Below are 20,469 nucleotides of genomic sequence, written 5' to 3'. Positions count from 1 at the left end.
GTCGAGGCAAATGTGGCAATGGACACGGGAGGGGCAAGCATAAGGAACAAATAGATAGTTGCATGTCGAATGTGATGATACCAGCACTAAAGCACCGGATCCCATCAAAACTCCGAAGTTAAGCGTGCTTGGGCGAGAGTAGTACTAGGATGGGTGACCTCCTGGGAAGTCCTAGTGTTGCATCCCCCTTTTTAAATATTTTTGCACAACGTGACAAGGATGACGCGGGAGCGTGATCTATATGACCTCGTTTTCTTATTTTTGACGTTTACTGGTTTTCTTATTTCTGACGTTTGTGATATGTTTTTGTGGGGACCCCAACTGGTAAGTCGAGATCATCGTGCCCAGTGATCCCAAGGATTAATGCTCACTGAACACAGATACTGAATAATAGAGTCTTACATCCATACATACTGTTTAAATATTTTTGCACAACGTGACAAGGATGACGCGGGAGCGTGATCTATATGACCTCGTTTTCTTATTTTTGACGTTTACTAGTTTTCTTATTTCTGACGTTTGTGATATGTTTTAGCTTGCGTCTCATTGTTGACGTGTCTAGGGGCGGCGTCGTTGGGTGTCAAGCGCGGTGGGAAAAGTCACAAAGGTCGTGGCGGTGCTCGTGTTCTCGGGGTAGAGATGGAGCGGTGAAATTCTTGTGTTAAACTCGTCTCCGTTGTCGAGGCAAATGTGGCAATGGACACGGGAGGGGCAAGCATAAGGAACAAATAGATAGTTGCATGTCGGATGTGATGATACCAGCACTAAAGCACCGGATCCCATCAAAACTCCGAAGTTAAGCGTGCTTGGGCGAGAGTAGTACTAGGATGGGTGACCTCTTGGGAAGTCCTAGTGTTGCATCCCCCTTTTTAAATATTTTTGCACAACGTGACAAGGATGACGCGGGAGCGTGATCTATATGACCTCGTTTTCTTATTTTTGACGTTTACTAGTTTTCTTATTTCTGACGTTTGTGATATGTTTTAGCTTGCGTCTCATTGTTGACGTGTCTAGGGGCGGCGTCGTTGGGTGTCAAGCGCGGTGGGAAAAGTCACAAAGGTCGTGGCGGTGCTCGTGTTCTCGGGGTAGAGATGGAGCGGTGAAATTCTTGTGTTAAACTCGTCTCCGTTGTGGAGGCAAATGTGGCAATGGACACGGGAGGGGCAAGCATAAGGAACAAATAGATAGTTGCATGTCGAATGTGATGATACCAGCACTAAAGCAACGGATCCCATCAAAACTCCGAAGTTAAGCGTGCTTGGGCGAGAGTAGTACTAGGATGGGTGACCTCCTGGGAAGTCCTAGTGTTGCATCCCCCTTTTTAAATATTTTTGCACAACGTGACAAGGATGACGCGGGAGCGTGATCTATATGACCTCGTTTTCTTATTTTTGACGTTTACTGGTTTTCTTATTTCTGACGTTTGTGATATGTTTTTGTGGGGACCCCAACTGGTAAGTCGAGATCATCGTGCCCAGTGATCCCAAGGATTAATGCTCACTGAACACAGATACTGAATAATAGAGTCTTACATCCATACATACTGTTTCATACAATAAATGACCTCTTCGGTCGAGTCTTACATACATAGGGCCTCAAAGGACAAAGCACCAAACTAGACCAATAGCGGAATTATTGGTTGAAAGCGTGAACCCATGCCATCAGCCTTAACCTACAGGCATTCTGACTGGGAAGCATCCTAGCTCGCAAGAACGTCACCGAGTTAATCCTCACCATATCCTGTCTTTCACACCTGGTCAATGAAATAACCAGTGGCAAGCCAATGAGTACTTTGAATGTACTCGCAAACAGCCCATGATACGAACAAGGAAAGTGAAGGATAACAGTATCATGCATCTTTAGTGTAACTCAACTGGGTGGAATGATCATGTATATGCATCAGGTTACAGAATTACTTTTGAAGAACAGGTTACAGATATCGACATATCTGACAAGGGTTGAACACACCGGGTTCACCCTATATGCAAAGTCATCGGACTTGTCATAACCTCAATGTATTAATGAGGGCTAAACCATCCAGGTTTACCCTACATGCCAATTCACCGAACTTGGTCATATTATTGTCATGATCATAACAACACCTTTTTAACACCACACACACACACTTGGTTTATGCGGAAACACTGGACGTAGTTTAAGCAGCACCACCCAACTGTCCTTGACCGTGGACACGGCTATTCGAATAGTTTACACTCCGCAGAGGTAGTACGCTGGACCCACGAGAAACGGGAAACTTCCGTGTCATCCACGACTCGCGCTATATCACATATACCCGAGGTAAGTACCCGATCATCATCTTTCCCCTGACGATACTAGACAAAGAGGTCCACTCGATTGGTAGCCAGCCTACATGTTGTACGTCTTACGAGCACCGACTCTGGACTGTAACAACCATGCAGGGACCAACGGTGTGCCTGGAACTCATAATAATGGCATAGTCGTCCTACCTGGCACGACCCCATCACGAGAGTGACACCGATCACTCCCGCCACTAGTAATGTGGCTCTTTGCTAGCACCGACCAGAGTAATCAACAAAGCCCCGTCCCATAAAGGGGTATCGTGGTCGTACTGGTAAGGTTGGGACGGTCGACACATCATAAGTCTAATCCATTTCCGAAACCATACTCACACCAAAATCACCGGTGCATCACTTCACCAAAAGTGATCACCAACTCATCCTCACCCTTGGGCATTAGTGGCACCCGACTGGGTTTTCATAAACTCTTTATTTAACTCATCATTATGATTGAGATAATATGCCTTAACATTACTTGTCTACATGATATTAACATGACCCTCACGGGGTAGGGTCAAGCTCGATGCAATGAACTACTTTACTAGTCAACATGACAGTAGCATGATCCTCGTAGATGGTAAGGTCCGCTCATCATGTTTGTGCTCCGATGAGCCATGTGAATAACATTACTATCAATGCAAGTGCTTCGAAGAAGCCTTCGGTACCATCACATCAATGATGAACCGACATCGTGATCACATGCAACGGAAAAATAATTGCTATTCTAGCATGCATCATTTTATATACTTAAGTCATGGCAAAAGGGTTGGTTGCGTTGCTCACGTAAGTCCTCGGGGTCTTCGAGGTCTTCCGCTCCGTCCCCGAATACTCCATGTATCGTCAACTATCGTCGGAAACAACTATAGTGAGCCATATATCCAGCAGAATAAAAGTGTTTTATAAATAGAAGTTATATTTTTCTTGGACCTCTCTGGTCATAAGAAAAATACCTGAAGCTTGATATAGGATATTTGAATCATCAAGGATTTTTGAATAGGTGAAAGGAGCAATAGGTGGCCATTGAATAAGCCAACAGAAATCTTTCTGTTAAAAATGAGTGGAGGCACCCATTTAACATAGAATTATTTTAGAAACATTTAGGAAGTGGTTTCACTGGATTTGGAGTTGGTATGAATATACTAGGAATTTTCTAATGTGGAATAAATAGCAATAGGAAGCTATTTATTATAAGCAACAGAATGAAGTTCGATAAAAATGTTGACCAATGCTCTAAAATTAGGAACTGATTTAAGAAGGTTCTGGAAATTTGAATCACTCCATTTGGAGTTGAAATGAACCCTACAGGATTTTACAAAGCCGGGCTAAATATATTCAAATCCGCATTTGAATAATAATACCACAAAAAGGTTTCTTGGAAAAATGTGCAAGGCACATATTCGGATAGAGCTTGATTTTAGGATCCTGCAAGAGTTTGAATCAACAGATTTGGAGTTAGTATGAATTTGATAGAGATTTTTGAAGTTGAAGCAAATCTGAAAAAGAAAAGCTTAGCTTTGGGGATATCCTGCGCACTGGCGCTTGGTAGGCCTCCAGGCCGGCCCAGTGGCTCGGGCCACCAGCGAAGCGCCACGCGGGAGGCGTATTTGCTGGAGTGCGCCTTCGACCCGAGGGAGACGGTTCCAGGGAACCCGCCTCCACTTAACCGCGCGAGCCCGAGGCTCCTCTCACTGACGGCGGGTCCCGCCGGTCAGCTCCGTCCCTAACCTCCAGCCAGCACGGGAGAGCAGCAGGGGAAGGGGCCGCGTGGGCGCCGTGCCTCGGCCCACCCCCTGCTCAGGCAAGAGCGTCGGCGAGTTCAGGAGGGTGCGCCGCCTCCATTCCCCTAAACAGCACCCGCGGAGGGGCTACCATAGGGGAGCCGGCGTGTATCTGCGGCCGATGATTCCACTGTCCCCGGCAGCAGCAGCGAGGAGGAGGGCTTGGAGGGTCTCGAGGGAGGAGGTGTGGTGTCCTGGGGTACCTCTGGGGTAGCTAGATGGGAAGGGGGGAGCCGAGGGAGCTCGAGCTCAAGCTCGGCCGAAGCGGAGCCGACGGTGGCAGTCGTGGGGAGGGCGCCCCGACGACTGAGAGGGGAAAAGGAGGAGTGGGGTGGCTCCGAGGGTGGCTAGGTGGGAGAATGGACTCGGGGGAGAGGATCTGAGGCTCTGGGCGCTCGGGGGAAGCCATATGGAGAGGGGGAAGAGGAGAGATCTCAGGAGCTCTCTGGAACTCTAAGAGCACAGGGTAGACAGGCATGCCAGAAGGGTTTGGAGGGTAGCTAATGGATGGAGATGGCTTGAACGGTCAAGGGGATGCTCAGGGACATGCTGGGGCAACCTGCCTCGCCAAGAAACGGTCGGGAGGGGCGAAACTAGGTACAGAGCACCCGGTTTGCACGCCAGGGTGGTGGTCACCACAGCCACCCACGCCCACAGGTTTGCAAAGACCAGTCAATCATGTCTGGGAGGTGGGGCATGCTATCAGGAAGAGAACTCTGAAGTTTGGAGGCTAGTGAAGTTGATTTGAATGGCTCTTCACTGCCGTAAAGTTTCTAACAGCAAACTTGGAGGTGATAAAAGTGGGTCTTAGGTGGGGATCCTTGGAGGGAAATTATGTCTGGCAGTGCTAAGCATGGAAGGACTACCAGACTGCGAAGTTTCAGATCAAACAAAGGAGGATAGCTACTACTTGTTGTACAAAGCCACATTTCAGCCAAAATGAACTTGAAGAGGTGCTGCTCATTTTTCCTACATGAGCATGCCATCAATTGATTTGAAATGGTGCATTGAGACACTAGAGAGGCTCTGGAAAGAAGTGGGGGTGATAGCTTAAGCAGAAGAATGGAAAGAGAGGTAAAACAGTGCTGCCAAGGGTGAAAATGAGAGAAAGTTACAAAGGAACCTTCTCCAATAATTGACCAGTGGCCATGGGAAAGTTACTGGAGGTAAAATGTGACTATGTGAGGCTGTGGTAGAAAGTTGAGCTCAAGGGTAAAAGTAGAAGGGGCAAAACAAGCCAAATTAGTGAGTGCACACAAGGTGTTTGATCTGTGGTTAGGCTACCAGATGGATTCCAATGGCTATGAAACTTAACAGGATCAAATAATAGATGAAAATAGGGTTGCACACCAAATTTGGGATTTGCTGGATAAGTTTTCCAATGTAGACTTGAAAAACCCTAGAAAGGGGCAGAAATGGGTTTCTGCTTAGAACCCTATTCAAATAAATTCCCACAAATCCAATATTTGGTGTAGGGGCATTATTTGAGCATTTAGGCTTGCACAAAAAGTTTGAGGTCAATTGGACAAACTTTATAATGTAAAGTTTGTCAAAGTCAGAAATCAACAGAAAGAGTTTTGAGGGTTTTAGGACAAGTTCCTCCATTCTTATTGGTGTACCACTTGGTGTGGATGCCTCATTGGAGTAGTGGAACATGTCCACCAAATTGGATCACCATTGGAGATACTTCACAATGTAGAGTTGCTCAAATTTGATTCTGGACAGATAGGGTTTTAGAGTGATTAGGGGAGCCAAATCAACTTGGATTGAAATGAAACTTGGCAAGATCATCAATAATATCATAGATGACATGCTAGAATTTTACTGGAATTTATTGAGAATATTTCTTATAGAAATATTCCAAAAGATTGAAATAGGCAGGAATGGTTTTGGAGGAGTTTGCCCAATATTTTGAACATGACCATGTGTTGAAACTCATATATATATGGAATAAATATATCCACTGAGTTTCCCTAAATTTTCTTAAATATTTTGAAAGCAATAAAATAACTTTCCTTCATAGGAGACCATTTCTGGCCTCACAGAAAGACTTTTAAATAAAATAACTTTTAAAATAATAATATGATGATTTTTGGAATACATTTTGATAATAGGTTTTAAATAAAAGTATTGGTGCAAAAGAAATTCCCTAATCTGAGGACTTGTGTTACAAACCTCATTTCAGGGGTTTGAAAGCTTAATTCAAAGAAAAGCTTTTTGGTGAGAATAATATTTGGTAAAAATAGTTATTTGCTCTAAACACATGGCATGATCATTAGGCTCATGGAGTATGGAGGTGATTAGGAGAGTGACAGGATCTGTTAGGTATCAAACTCAATCATGCAAACAAGCAAGGCAAACAACAGTCACTTCAAGCATCACAAGTATTCACAAAAATTTTAATTGGTCCCAAATTTTGAAATAAGTTAGTTAGTCAGGAAAGCCAAGAACTGGGATGTGACAGACCTTACCCCCTTAAGAGAATCTCGTCCCCGAGATTCCTGTGCTAGGGGTTGGTGAGATACAGAATCTTGAGTTGGAGGTAGTCTTCATGTCCCCATGTTGTTGTCGTAGTCTTGAGGTGCTTGATGATACAACTTCGATTGTCCACACGTCCATGACTGATCGTGAGCGGGATCTGGCAATAAGTTAGGCTTGACCGAGGTCAAGGGCTTGGTAAGCTAAGTCTGTGCAATGTTCTGGCGTGCGAGTGTATTCCAAAGTGAGAATACATGGCAAGATGGTGTGTCTAGGATTTGGTCCTGGGGTTTTGCATGCCGGTTAGTGACATCAAGATGTCTCGTGTTAGAACGCACTACCAAAGTCTTCGCATGGCTTCCTTTTTACGGGGAAGTCCTTGACTTCCTTTCAGCAGTGAAGCTATGGTTGCAATTAGTCATTGTAGGCTTCTCGTGAAATGGTCCGGGCTGGGTCTCACCTATGAGTCTAAGCTCGGAGGCTCGGGTCCCGAACAGGTCCTGCCATCTTGGGGGTTGCGAGGGTTTCTGGATAAGCTGGCTACCCAAGAGTATAGACCAGTCATCCATTCCCAAGGTTCGCGACTCGGCAAGCGGGAATCACCTTTAGCAGGTTTCCACCACAACTCACTAGTACTCTCGTCCTTGATTTGGACCAAGGAGAGGTCGTCTGATTCTGTCGCTTGTCCAAGGCTTCGTCATCTTGAATCGTCGAGGCTTCTTGACGTCGTTGATGTAGTCGGTGCGCGGTCGGTGGTTGACTTCTGCTGCTTCATCGTCGTTGTCGTGGCTTCCTCGTCGCGGTGGTTCTTCGTCTTGACTTGCGTAGGATAGTCTTCCGTCGTCTTGGGACTGCTTCGAGAAGTCCACCTTCTCGAGATATCACGGTACCTTCGAGGGCATAACAATCGGCGTTCCTGGGTTCGACCAGACACGGCTAAGGTGTTCTTCCTCTTACTGGATGAGTAAGTATGTCATCAGTAAGGATGACACCCTTCCTTCCCAAACACGACATAAGCACAGTGCTCAAAAGTCGGGTGAGGAGAACGGGACTTGCTATGGGCGGGTACTGGCCACATTTCAACGACTTAGAGTCGTCTTCTATGGTCGTAGTCCGTCCATCTTGTGGCTCAGCGAAGGTTTAGGGTCTCAAGGAATTTAGGATGTGGGCGAACAGTTATCATCTTATCTCTAAGCACATTCCTTAGATGCCAATAGTTCGACCGCTAACTTGAGACAACATCACCTCATCTCATCAAGGATACCATCCTACGTGGGTCAACTCCACACCGCTCAAGCTAGTCAACTCCGGGTTGAGGGAAGAACTAAACCCAAACACTTACAAGCATGGAGGAGCCCCAACTGTACATGCATTACTATGCAAGGACCTTGGGGAGACATACAGCTACCACGATTGAATCTGAGGCACAACAAATCCAATTGTCCACCTAAGTCATCCAATGGACAGGGTATTACACCACTATATCAAGGAAACACGTAGTAGACCAATCCAATATTTTGTTTCCTTCCTATGAATCCGATCAAGTGATCCATCAATCTGATCAATCATGACTAGACCTATCACTCTTACAAATCCAACATTGACGAGGTTCTACATAGCCTCTTAGAGTCCTCATAACTCACATATTACTGCAAGAATTACGTCATAGTATATCCACCAACTTTAATAAACATGGCCATCTAATCTCCAAGGCCAACTACATAGGTTGTAAATCTATTTGACAACTCCAAGTATACGTACTCTATATCCACCGAGAAACATGGTATCATAATCGAGATTAACGAGCTAAATCCAATTTACTCCGAACCATGTGGTCTTTATCATCCTCAATACTCTATTAAGATTACCTATTTAAATCCAAGACTCAATGCAATAAGAAGTCTACTTGATACTCCAAGTTATCTTGGCAAACGCATCAAATCATCCCAACTACTAGCTAAAGTCATGTATACCACCAAGAATAATGTTCACGATCATAATCATCCTACTAAATCCAATCTTACTCCAGATTATGCAAGTTATACTACTGTACCAACTCGTTCCACCAAATACACCTACCTTTATAAGGGTCTCACGATCCACCAAAGTAGTCTAGGTATATCCTCAAGACAACTATTATCATCGCAACAATCTTAGTCTAATGCTCTCATATCGGAGATTGGTCCTCTTATGGCATCAAGGTTACAGTGCTATCTTGAGATGGAAGGATACTTGTTCACGGTGATCACTTGTTCCACAAGGAACCCGGTGGTTAGCGGGGTTTATCGGGGACCTACACGAGTTCTCGCAAGTCCGTGTACTAGACACGTGACTAGAAAATTTGAGCCGGAAAGGCTTGTGGATGTTAGTCTGGTCTAGTGCGGTTTTCCAATCTCGAGGGAAAAACACACTCCTACGGGTTGCGTGTGGTTAAGCGTAGCACAGTCAGCGTCTTCAACGTCAGTCGTCCTTCGAAGTGGATCCTTGGTGCGTCTTGTCTTGCTGTCTTCAGTTGTCGAGAGAGGTGAGAGAAAGAGAGAGAGCACAGAGGGGAGTGTCTAAGGGTTTTAGCGCAATCAAACAAGCGTTGAAAAAAAATCAACTCAAACAAGTGCAAAAATTATTTTGAACATCAAAATAAGACAAGTGATATAACCGCATGTTTGTTGCCTAAGCAAAAGTGCGACTTATATCAAAGCACAAACAACAAAAACAAGCAACACACAACATGGTCCATCCGAACCATTTCACGGACTCGACTTCGCATAGGGGATTCACGAATCATCCTATCCTAGGTTCAGGGACTCGACAGTCGTGCTTGCTTCTTGTTCCGGAGAGGAGTCCGCTAAGTCTTCTGGACCTTCTCATGGTGTTGTCACGCCTCTTGTTGTCGCTTGCTGAAGCAATTCGCATGAGTTGTACGGAACTCTGGTTGTCTTCTCGTCTCGGAAGTTGTTGACGAAGGTGGTTCTTCATAGCCGTCACTTACAGGTTCTTCTGTTGTCTTCATGACCTTGTCAACGCCTTCTTGTCTGCTGAGGCTTCGAGAGTCTCAGGTGGACACCTTCATGCACCGATATTTGCATGACATGATAGAGTTCTGATCTGTCAATCATACTAATTGCGATATTGACACCTAGAGCGGGGGATGAAGAGAACCGTTTTCCTGCTCACTAAGGTGAGGCGGACGAAATGGCAAGATTCTCATCCACCGGTGGTGGTCGACACAATTATTTATAACTGACACGGTCGCTCTATTAGTGATGCAGATCAAGGTTTGCATATATTATGTCTAGATTATTGTGGGCGAAAGTGGCATCACTCTGGAACAGTGCCCAGGGTTTCACCATCTTCTAAGCCTCGATGTCCTCGTTCCTCTCAGAGGTACTACTATTGGTGCCGTCTGGTCGTAGAGTTGTCTTCTCTGTCCTTCAGCACAGGTGTTTGCGTGGAAAGGTTACTTCCTTCCGGGCTGCCCACGAGGATTTCAATTTATCCCGTGGTCAGAAGGGCATAAGGTTCTAGCGACCATTAGCAAGTTTTGAAAAAGTAGACGAGGAGTGTCAAGAAAATAAGAGTGGAAGGCTAGAGCATAACCTTCAATTTCTTTGAAATTTTAGGAGAGTTGAGGAAATATGTAAGTTTTGTAAGTATTTTGAAGGATCCTGAAAGCAGTTTTTATCCTAACTAACGTCCATGCTAACTAAGGATTTCCTATAGTCAGGATGGATCTGATACCAGCTCTGTGGGGGACCCAACTGGTAAGTCGAGATCACCGTGCCCAGTGATCCCAAGGATCAATGCTCACTGAACACAGATACTGAACAATAGAGTCTTACATCCATACATACCGTTTGATACAATAAATGACCTCTTCGGTCGAGCCTTACATACATAGGGCCTCAAAGGCCAAAGCACAAAACTAGACCAATAGCGGAATTATTGGTTGAAAGCGTGAACCCATGCCATCAGCCTTAACCTACATGCATTCTGACTGGGAAGCATCCTAGATTGCAAGAACGTCACCGAGTTAATCCTCACCATATCCTGTCTTTTACACCTGGTCAATGAAATAACCAGTGGCAAGCCAATGAGTACTTTGAATGAAATCGCAAACAGCCCATGATACGAACAAGGAAACTGAAGGATAACAGTATCATGCATCTTTAGCATAACTCAACTGGGTGGAATGATCATGTATATGCATCAGGTTAAAGAGTTACTTTTGAAAAACAGGTTACAGATATCGACATATCTGACAAGGGTTGAACACACCGGGTTCACCCTATATGCAAAGTCATCGGACTTTTCATAACCTCAATGTATTAATGAGGGCTAAACCATCCAGGTTTACCCTACATGCCAATTCACCGAACTTGGTCATATTATTGTCATGATCATAACAACACCTTTTTAACACCACACACACACACTTGGTTTATGCGGAAACACTGGACGTAGTTTAAGCAGCACCACCCAACTGTCCTTGACCGTGGACACGGCTATTCGAATAGTTTACACTCCGCAGAGGTAGTACGCTGGACCCACGAGAAACGGGAAACTTCCGTGTCATCCACGACTCGCGCTATATCACATATACCCGAGGTAAGTACCCGATCATCATCTTTCCCCTGACGATACTAGACAAAGAGGTCCACTCGATTGGTAGCCAGCCTACATGTTGTACGTCTTACGAGCACCGACTCTTGGACTGTAACAACCATCCAGGGACCTGCGGTGTGCCTGGAACTCATAAAATGGCATAGTCGTCCTACCTGGCACGACCCCATCACGAGAGTGACACCGATCACTCCCGCCACTAGTAATGTGGCTCTTTGCTAGCACCGACCAGAGTAATCAACAAAGCCCCATCCCATAAAGGGGTATCGTGGTCGTACTGGTAAGGTTGGGACGGTCGACACATCATAAGTCTAATCCATTTCCGAAACCATACTCACACCAAAATCACCGGTGCATCACTTCACCAAAAGTGATCACCAACTCATCCTCACCCTTGGGCATTAGTGGCACCCGACGGGGTTTTCATAAACTCTTTATTTAACTCCTCATTATGCTTGAGATAATATGCCTTAACATTACTTGTCTACATGATATTAACATGACCCTCACGGGGTAGGGTTAAGCTCGATGCAATGAACTACTTTACTAGTCAACATGACAGTAGCATGATCCTCGTAGATGGTAAGGTCAGCTCATCATGTTAGTGCTCCGATGAGCCATGTGAATAACATTACTATCAATGCAAGTGCTTCGAAGAAGCCTTCGGTACCATCACATCAATGATGAACCGACATCGTGATCACATGCAACGGAAAAATAATTGCTATTCTAGCATGCATCATTTTATATACTTAAGTCATGGCAAAAGGGTTGCTTGCCTTGCTCACGTAAGTCCTCGGGGTCTTCGAGGTCTTCCGCTCCGTCCCCGAATACTCCGTGTATCGTCAACTATCGTCGGAAACAACTATAGTAAGCCATATATCCAGCAGAATAAAAGTGTTTTATAAATAGAAGTTATATTTTTCTTGGACCTCTCTGGTCATAAGAAAAATACCTGAAGCTTGATATAGGATATTTGAATCATCAAGGATTTTTGAATAGGTGAAAGGAGCAATAGGTGGCCATTGAATAAGGCAACAGAAATCTTTCTGTTTTTAGAAACATTTAGGAAGTGGTTTCACTGGATTTGGAGTTGGTATGAATATACTAGGAATTTTCTAATGTGGAATAAATAGCAATAGGAAGCTATTTATTATAAGCAACAGAATGAAGTTCGATAAAAATGTTGACCAAGGCTCTAAAATTAGGAAATGATTTAAGAAGGTTCTGGAAATTTGAATCACTCCATTTGGAGTTGAAATGAACCCTATAGGATTTTACAAAGGCGGGCTAAATATATTCAAATCCGCATTTGAATAATAATACCATAGAAAGGTTTCTTGGAAAAATGTGCAAGGCACATATTCGGATAGAGCTTGATTTTAGGATCCTGCAAGAGTTTGAATCAACAGATTTGGAGTTAGTATGAATTTGATAGAGATTTTTGAAGTTGAAGAAAATCTGAAAAAGAAAAGCTTAGCTTTGGGGATATCCTGCGCACTGGCGCTTGGTAGGCCTCCAGGCCGGCCCAGTGGCTCGGGCCACCAGCGAAGCGCCACGCGGGAGGCGTATTTGCTGGAGTGCGCCTTCGACCCGAGGGAGACGGTTCCAGGGAACCCGCCTCCACTTAACCGCGCGGGCCCGAGGCTCCTCTCACTGATGGCGGGTCCCGCCGGTCAGCTCCGTCCCTAACCTCCAGCCAGCACGGGAGAGCAGCAGGGTAAGGGGCCGCGTGGGCGCCGCGCCTCGGCCCACCCCCTGCTCAGGCAAGAGCGCCGGTGAGTTCAGGAGGGTGCGCCGCCTCCATTCCCCTAAACAGCACCCGCGGAGGGGCTACCATAGGGGAGCCGGCGCGTATCTGCGGCAGATGATTCCACTGTCCCCGGCAGCAGCAGCAAGGAGGAGGGCTTGGAGGATCTCGAGGGAGGAGGTGTGGTGTCCTGGGGTACCTCTGGGGTAGCTAGATGGGAAGGGGGGAGCCGAGGGAGCTCGAGCTCAAGCTCGGCCGAAGCGGAGCCGACGGTGGCAGTCGTGGGGAGGGCGCCCCGACGACTGAGAGGGGAAAAGGAGGAGTGGGGTGGCTCCGAGGGTGGCTAGGTGGGAGAATGGACTCGGGGGAGAGGATCTGAGGCTCTAGGCGCTCGGGGGAAGCCATATGGAGAGGGGGAAGAGGAGAGATCTCAGGAGCTCTCTGGAACTCTAAGAGCACGGGGTAGACAGGCATGCCAGAAGGGTTTGGAGGGTAGCTAATGGATGGAGATGGCTTGAACGGTCAAGGGGATGCTCAGGGACATGCTGGGGCAACCTACCTCGCCAAGAAACGGTCGGGAGGGGCGAAACTAGGTGTAGAGCACCCGGTTTGCACGCCAGGGTGGTGGTCACCACGGCCACCCACGCCCACAGGTTTGCAAAGACCAGTCAATCATGTCTGGGAGGTGGGGCATGCTATCAGGAAGAGAACTCTGAAGTTCGGAGGCTAGTGAAGTTGATTTGAATGGCTCTTCACTGCCGTAAAGTTTCTAACAGCAAACTTGGAGGTGATAAAAGTGGGTCTTAGGTGGGGATCCTTGGAGGGAAATTATGTCTGGCAGTGCTAAGCATGGAAGGACTACCAGACTGCGAAGTTTTAGATCAAACAAAGGAGGATAGCTACTACTTGTTGTACAAAGCCACATTTCAGCCAAAATGAACTTGAAGAGGTGCTGCTCATTTTTCCTACATGAGCATGCCATCAATTGATTTGAAATGATGCATTGAGACACTAGAGAGGCTCTGGAAAGAAGTGGGGGTGATAGCTTAAGCAGAAGAATGGAAAGAGAGGTAAAACAATGCTGCCAAGGGTGAAAATGAGAGAAAGTTACAAAGGAACCTTCTCCAATAATTGACCAGTGGCCATGGGAAAGTTACTGGAGGTAAAATGTGACTATGTGAGGCTGTGGTAGAAAGTTGAGCTCAAGGGTAAAAGTAGAAGGGGCAAAACAAGCCAAATTAGTGAGTGCACACAAGGTGTTTGATCTGTGGTTAGGCTACCAGATGGATTCCAATGGCTATGAAACTTAATAGGATCAAATAATAGATGAAAATAGGGTTGCACACCAAATTTGGGATTTGCTGGATAAGTTTTCCAATGTAGACTTGAAAAACCCTAGAAAGGGGCAGAAATGGGTTTCTGCTTAGAACCCTATTCAAATAAATTCCCACAAATCCAATATTTGGTGTAAGGGCATTATTTGAGCACTTAGGCTTGCACAAAAAGTTTGAGGTCAATTGGACAAACTTTATAATGTAAAGTTTGTCAAAGTCAGAAATCAACAGAAAGAGTTTTGAGGGTTTTAGGACAAGTTCCTCTATTCTTCTTGGTGTACCACTTGGTGTGGATGCCTCATTGGAGTAGTGGAACATGTCCACCAAATTGGAGCACCATTGGACATACTTCACAATGTAGAGTTGCTCAAATTTGATTCTGGACCGATAGGGTTTTAGAGTGATTAGGGGAGCCAAATCAACTTGGATTGAAATGAAACTTGGCAAGATCATCAATAATATCATAGATGACATGCTAGAATTTTACTGGAATTTATTGAGAATATGTCTTATAGAAATATTCCAAAAGCTTGAAATATGAAGGGATGGTTTTGGAGGAGTTTGCCCAATATTTTGAACATGACCATGTGTTGAAACTCATATATATGGAATAAATATATCCACTGAGTTTCCCTAAATTTTCTTAAATATTTTGAAAGCAATAAATAACTTTCCTTCATAGGAGACCATTTCTGGCCTCACAGAAAGGCTTTTAAATAAAATAACTTTTAAAATAATAATATGATGATTTTTGGAATACATTTTGATAATAGGTGTTAAATAAAAGTATTGGTGCAAAAGAAATTCCCTAATCTAAGGACTTGTGTTACAAACCTCATTTAAGGGGTTCGAAAGCTTAATTCAAAGAAAAGCTTTTTGGTGAGAATAATATTTGGTAAAAATAGTTATTTGCTCTAAACACATGGCATGATCATTAGGCAGGAGGTCATGGAGTAACGAGGTGATTAGGAGAGTGACATGATCTATTAGGTATCAAAGTCAATCATGCAAACAAGCAAGGAAAACAACGGTCACTTCAAGCATCACAAGTATTCACAAAAATTTTAATTGGTCCCAAATTTTGAAATAAGTTAGTTAGTCAGGAAAGCCAAGAACTGGGATGTGATATGTTTTAGCGTGCGTCTCATTGTTGACGTGTCTAGGGGCGGCGTCGTTGGGTGTCAAGCACGGTGGGAAAAGTCAGAGAGGTCGTGGCGGTGCTCGTGTTGTCGGGGTAGAGAGGGAGCGGTGAAATTCTTGTGTTAAACTCGTCTCCGTTCTCGAGGCAAATGTGGAAATGGACACGGGAGGGGCAAGCATAAGGAACAAATAGATAGTTGCATGTCGGATGCGATCATACCAGCACTAAACCAACGGATCCCATCAGAACTTCGAAGTTAAGCGTGCTTGGGCGTGGGCGAGAGTAGTACTAGGATGGGTGACCTCCTGGGAAGTCCTCGTGTTGCATTCCCCTTTTTAAATATTTTTGCGCCACGTGACAAGGATGACGTGGGAGCATGATCTATATGACCTCGTTTTCTTATTTTTGACGTTTACTAGTTTTCTTATTTCTGACGTTTGTCATATGTTTTAGCTTGCGTCTCAATGTTGACGTGTCTAGGGGCGGCGGCGTTGGGTGTCAAGCGCGGTGGGAAAAGTCACAAAGGTCGTGGCGGTGCTCGTGTTGTCGGGGTAGAGAGGGAGCGGTGAAATTCTTGTGGTAAACTCGTCTCCGTTGTCGAGGCAAATGTGGCAATGGACACGGGGGGGGGGGGGGGGGCAAGCATAAGGAACAAATAGATAATTGCAAGTCGATGTGATCATACCAGCACTAAAACACCGGATCCCATTAGAACTCCGAAGTTAAGCGTGCTTGGGTGAGAGTAGTACTAGGATGGGTGACCTCCTGGGAAGTCCTCGTGTTGCATTCCCCTTTTTAAATATTTCCGCGCCATGTGACAAGGATGACGCGGGAGCGTGATCTATATGACCTCATTTTCTTATTTTTGACATTTACTAGTTTTCTTATTTCTGATGTGTGTGATATGTTTTAGCTTGCGTCTCATTGTTGACGTGTATAGGGGAGGCGTCGTTGGGTGTCAAGCGCGGTGGGAAAAGTCACAGAGGTCGTGGCGGTGCTCGTGTTGTCGGAGTAGAGAGGGAGCGGTGAAATTCTTGTGTTAAACTCGTCTCCGTTGTCGAGGCAAATGTGGCAATGGACACGGGAGGGCAAGCATAAGGAACAAATAGATAGTTGCATGTGTGATGCGATCATACAAGCCCTAAAGCACCGGATCCCATTAGAACTTCGAAGTTCAGCGTTCTTGGGCGAGAATAGTACTAGGATGGGTGACCTCCTGGGAAGTCCTCGTGTGTTGCATTCCCCTTTTTAAATATATGTGCGCCACGTGACAAGTATGACGCGGGAGCGTGATCTATATGACCTCGTCTTCTTATTTTTGACGTTTACTAGTTTTCTTATTTTTGACGTTTGTGATATGTTTTAGCTTGCATCTCATTGTTGACGTGTCTAGGGGCGGCGTCGTTGGGTGTCAAGCGCGGTGGGAAGTCACAGAGGTCGTGGTGGTGCTCGTGTTGTCGGGGTAGAGAGGGAGCGGTGAAATTCTTGTGTTAAACTCGTCTCCGTTGTCGAGGCAAATGTGGCAATGGACACGAGAGGGGCAAGCATAAGGAACAAATAGATAGTTCCATGTCGGATGCGATCATACGAGCACTAAAGCACCGGATCCCATCAGAACTTTGATGTTAAGCGTGCTTGGGTGAGAGTAGTACTAGGATGGTTGACCTCCTGGGAAATCCTTGTGTTGCATTCCCCTTTTTAAATATTTTTGCGCCATGTGACAAGGATGACGCGGGAGCGTGATCTATATGACCTCGTTTTCTTATTTTTGACGTTTACTAGTTTTCTTATTTTTGACGTTTGTGATATGTTTTAGCTTGCGTCTCATTGTTGACGTGTCTAGGGGCGGCGTCGTTGGGTGTCAAGCGCGGTGGGAAAAGTCATAGAGGTCGTGGCGGTGCTCGTGTTGTCGGGGTAGAGAGGGAGCGTTGAAATTCGTGTGTTAAACTCGTCTCCGTTCTCGAGGCAAATGTGGCAATGGACACGGGAGGGGCAAGCATAAGGAACAAATAGAGAGTTGCATGTCGGATGTGATCATACCAGCACTAAAGCACCGGATCCCATCAGAACTCTGAAGTTAAGCGTGCTTGGGAGAGAGTAGTACTAGGATGGGTGACCTGCTCGGAAGTCCTCGTGTTGCATTCCCCTTTTTAAATATTTTTGCGCCACATGACAAGGATGACGCGGGAGCGTGATCTATATGACCTCGTTTTCTTATTTTTGACGTTTACTAGTTTTCTTATTTTTGACGTTTGTGATATGTTTTAGCGTGCGTCTCATTGTTGACGTGTCTAGGTGCGGCGTCGTTGGGTGTCAAGCGCGGTGCGAAAAGTCACAGAGGTCGTGGCAGTGCTCGTGTTGTCGGGGTAGAGAGGGAGCGGTGAAATTCTTGTGTTGTCGTGGGTATAAGCCTGACAGTAGATGTGTAGGGTACGAATGAGATGGGCAGAGTCCTAGCTACGGCGAGGATGTATGAGTTCAGGCCCCTCTACGGTGGAGGTAATAGCCCTACATCTCATTGTTCTTGGAGCTTGTTACCGAGTGTAATATAGAGTACAATGTTTTTCTAACCCTTTTACCAGTGGGGGAGGGCGGCTTATATAGAGTGCGGTGCCCTCCACAACGGTTCTGATTCAAGGGTGGAGTAGTGGCGATTGAATGCATGCGTTACAGGAACGTATGCTATAAATGCTAGTTGATGCACCCGGAAACATACGACAGTTTCCCTCCCGGGAGGTTACGACGCACCGAGTGTATCCAGTCGGTAGGTCCGGTGTCCTCCGAGTCTTAGTCTCCGACTGGATGATCCTGAGCCCGTTACCTACTGGATGATGGGGGCACCTTAATACAGTCGGGCATACTTAAGGTCCTGTCCCTTGCGTGGCGTAGTCCTTGGGTAGGACCTGTAGGACAGGCCTATGACCCTACCCTAGGACTATGACCCCATCATTAGTCCCCGAATGGATTGGGGTTGAAACGTCAGAGCAGTGCTCGATGCTCAGATCCGACTGGACTTGGTTCGGCCTGGGCGTTGCTTGCCTCTATCCATTCTATCTCTCCTGGCCAATGATCCGAGTGAATGTGTTCTGCGGAACGGACTGTCGGGAACCGAGTGCCTTCGCGACATCTTTTGACACGACCGGTCAATTGAGAGCGGCGGATTTTCCGGGATCTCAAATTTCGGGTTCCGTGCGCTTAGCAGGGGCGACGTCAGCGCGCTCGAGTAGCGCCTGACTCCTCGATCCTCGCGCCTTCAACTCTTCCGCCGATATCGCCGCGGCTGGTTGGGCGGATAAGATTTCGGGCCCGCTCGTCAGCGACCCAGTCGGTGCTCTATTTAACTCCGGCCGATGAGACCCTTCGGTTACGCTCGCCGAATCCTCTGCTCTCGCTTGCTTCGTCTTCCTCGCCACCTCTTGCGCTCATACACCTTCCCCTTCCCATCCTTCTCGAAAGCTCGCCATCGCCGCCATGACCAAGGGCCAGACCAGCAAGATGGAGGCCAGGAAGAAGAAGGGCAAGGCGGCGGCTGCTCAGCGGCGGTAGCAGCCATTGCCAGCGGGATGGATCGAGGGAGACTTTCTCCCCTCCACCGTGACGGAGGGGGACCTGCTGGAGCTGGTAGAGCACGGCCAGCTCGTGCATAAATCTTGGAGGTGGCCGGCGGACGACGAGGTTGAGCCGGCGCCACGGGAGGGGGAGCGCGTCTTGCTCCTCAGCCACGTTCACCGAGATTTCTCTCTGCCCCCCCCACCCTTTCTTCAAGGGTATCATGAATCATTTTGGTGCACAACTCCATCACTTCCCTCCGAATGCCATTGCCCACCTTTCTGCCTTCATTGTTCTGTGCGAATGCTTTATCGGTTGCCCCCCTCATTGGGGTTTATTCAAACATATCTTCTCCGCCCGCTCTCAAACCATCAAACGTCTCAGTCAGTCGGATGACAAGACGCATCTCCTCCAGCTCTGCGGGCGTTTAGGGTTTCAGAAAAAGAGTCGTAGTAGCTACCCTGCTCTCCAGTTGAACGAGTCGGTTAGGAACTGGCAGTCGACGTGGTTCTACTGCCAGGATGTAGCCTGTCCGAACGCGTCGACTGGGCTGCCTCCATTTAGTCTAGACCGCCCTGCTCCACCCAAGCAACTCGCCCTCTCGAAAGCCGAGAGGAATGACATCCAGCCTTTGGTCGAGGCACTCGCGGATGTTGTCAGGAGGGGGGTCACCGGTATTGACCTGTTGGAAGTCTTCATCGGTCGGCGGATCCAGCCTCTACACAGGGCCCGAGGATTCCACCCGGACCGTTGCAGTGGGCATACTCGAGGAGAAGGTGACCTCGATAGTGCTCCAAATCACGGGACCTTGCGAGAACCCTAAAGGAGCTCGCCGAGTGGTGCCTTACAACGCGGACAACCCGCCACCGAATCAGGTGAGTAGCATTAGCCGAATATATCGAACTGTTTTGATTTCAGTCGTTCATTTATATCCTCGTGTGATGCTTAATGTTTCCGACTGAATCTCATGTAGGAATGGACCAACTGGTCCTCCCCTGTCTCGAACAGGGATCCGGAAGAGGAGGAGGAAGAAGGTAGCCAGGAGGGGAGCGTGGATAGCGCTGAATATGTCTCTGACAGTAGGGAGTCGGAGGAGGAGGACAGCGAGGAGGAGGAAGAAGACAAAGAGCGTGACTCTCTGACCCCACCGCCAGAACAGCGGAGTAAGCGTCGACATGAGCCTGTCATCCCTTCGGCTCCCCCCGCGTTGTCGAGTGCTCTACCTACCGCTCCATTGGTCCCGAGTGCTTGTCAGGGGGGAGAGCTGACCCGACCGCGGAGCCCGTCGAAGAGCCTGACCCTGAGGCTGCTCCTCCTGCCGCCGCCCCTACCGCCGACGCTCTACCAAACGAAGAGCCTCTGCCGACTGAACCGGCGCTGACGGGTGAGGAACCTACTGGGGCGAACCTTGGGATGAACCAGGATCTCCCCCTGATTCCCGGTTCGTCAAACCCCGAATTCAACATTCGGTGTGTCCCGGCGGAGCAGGTGGGAGCGGTCA

General features: G+C 47.0%; 6 non-coding genes and 2 pseudogenes across 6 annotated transcripts; all 8 read left to right on the top strand.

Moving 5' to 3' along the window:
- Positions 1 to 67: 67 nt before the first annotated feature.
- LOC123414923 lies at positions 68 to 186 on the top strand. Its single transcript, XR_006614835.1, has one exon. It is a non-coding gene; the product is annotated as a 5S ribosomal RNA (ribosomal RNA).
- A 559-nt stretch (positions 187 to 745) lies between these two features.
- On the top strand, positions 746 to 864 carry LOC123414804. Its single transcript, XR_006614724.1, has one exon. It is a non-coding gene; the product is annotated as a 5S ribosomal RNA (ribosomal RNA).
- A 333-nt stretch (positions 865 to 1,197) lies between these two features.
- LOC123413840 lies at positions 1,198 to 1,316 on the top strand. Its single transcript, XR_006613952.1, has one exon. It is a non-coding gene; the product is annotated as a 5S ribosomal RNA (ribosomal RNA).
- Positions 1,317 to 15,624: 14,308 nt separating this feature from the next.
- Positions 15,625 to 15,749, top strand: LOC123413962 (annotated as a pseudogene).
- Positions 15,750 to 16,090: 341 nt separating this feature from the next.
- LOC123414632 lies at positions 16,091 to 16,209 on the top strand. Its single transcript, XR_006614561.1, has one exon. It is a non-coding gene; the product is annotated as a 5S ribosomal RNA (ribosomal RNA).
- A 332-nt stretch (positions 16,210 to 16,541) lies between these two features.
- LOC123414204 lies at positions 16,542 to 16,662 on the top strand (annotated as a pseudogene).
- A 331-nt stretch (positions 16,663 to 16,993) lies between these two features.
- LOC123414022 lies at positions 16,994 to 17,112 on the top strand. Its single transcript, XR_006614114.1, has one exon. It is a non-coding gene; the product is annotated as a 5S ribosomal RNA (ribosomal RNA).
- Positions 17,113 to 17,445: 333 nt separating this feature from the next.
- LOC123415026 lies at positions 17,446 to 17,564 on the top strand. The gene has a single exon (XR_006614931.1). It is a non-coding gene; the product is annotated as a 5S ribosomal RNA (ribosomal RNA).
- The last annotated feature ends 2,905 nt before the right edge of the window (positions 17,565 to 20,469 follow it).

This window comes from Hordeum vulgare, chromosome 7H (genome assembly GCF_904849725.1).
Source record: "Hordeum vulgare subsp. vulgare chromosome 7H, MorexV3_pseudomolecules_assembly, whole genome shotgun sequence".
Taxonomy (NCBI): domain Eukaryota; kingdom Viridiplantae; phylum Streptophyta; class Magnoliopsida; order Poales; family Poaceae; genus Hordeum; species Hordeum vulgare.
Note: the sequence above shows the minus strand (reverse complement) of the source record. Positions and strands in the feature narration are given on the sequence as shown.